The following is a 1,200-nucleotide window of genomic DNA, read 5'->3' as shown; positions in this document are numbered from 1 at the left end:
AAATAAATAAATAAATAAATAAAGCTTAAAAAAAAACCCAGCCTACATTTTGGGGGGAGGTCGATAATACAATGAGATTAGGTATTAAGGCCCCTTTGGGGGTTTGGCCTAAGTGATGTCATTTGGAGCGTATTGTGTTTTTGATTTTTTTTAAAGAGAGGGAAGGAGAGAAGTGGGGGGAGGGGCAGAGGGAGAGGGAAAGCATTATTTTTAGAGTGAGAGAGAGTGAGCAGGAACAGGGAGGGGCAGAGGGAAAGGGAGAAGCAGCCTCCCCACTGAACAGGGAGCCCAACGGGCTTGATCCCCAGACTCCAGGATCATGGCCTGAGCCAAAGGCAGATGCTTCACCAAATGAGCCACCCAGGAGCCCCAAGAATTTTTTTTAAGGCATCTCTTGGTGTGGGAGCTATTTTTCCACCCAATCTTTTTTTTTAAGATTTCAAAAGAGAGAACATGAGCAGAGAAGGGGCAGAGGGAGAGAGAGAACTCTAAGCAAATTCCCCACCTAGCATGGAGCCCAACACAGGGCTCGATCCCATGACACGTGAGATCATGACCTGAGCCCAACCAAGAGTCAGAGGTTCAAATGAGTGAGCCACTCAGGCACCCCCGTTTTCTTCTTTCATCTGTATGTCTGTGTGTGTATGCATGGTTTCCCAGCATCAGGGAGGAATATTCAAATGCCAAAAATGATTACTACTCCCCCCCTCCCTCCTGCTGCTCGGGGTAGGTCAGTTTGCAAAGCAAGGAGGAAGAGGTCTGAGTGGTTTTCTTCATGGCGTTCCTCTAACACTGCACCAGTACTATGATACAACCGTCTCTTCTGGCTGTCCCACCAGGAGCCTGTGCTCAGCCCTCCCCAGCCCCCCCACCTCTCCCTCCCACCCCCCCGCCACGCCCCACACCCTTCAGGATCTGACTCCAGTCTCCATTCTTGGGGAAATGTCTTTTTTTTTTTTTTTTTTTACAGTCTCTTCAATAGTGCTGGGAAAACTGGACAGTACATGCAAAAAATAAGCCTGGACCACAATCTTATANAGGAGAAGCAGGCTCCCAGCGGAGGAGCCTGATGTGGGGCTCGATCCCATAACACCGGGATCACGCCCTGAGCCGAAGGCAGAACGACTGAGCCACCCAGGCGCCCCAAGGGGAAACGTCTTTAATCAAGATGTTGGAACTAGGGGCGCCTGGGTGGCACAG

The sequence above is a fragment of the Ailuropoda melanoleuca genome, chromosome 17 (assembly GCF_002007445.2).
Source record: "Ailuropoda melanoleuca isolate Jingjing chromosome 17, ASM200744v2, whole genome shotgun sequence".
NCBI lineage: Eukaryota > Metazoa > Chordata > Mammalia > Carnivora > Ursidae > Ailuropoda > Ailuropoda melanoleuca.
This window is presented reverse-complemented; position numbering follows the sequence as displayed.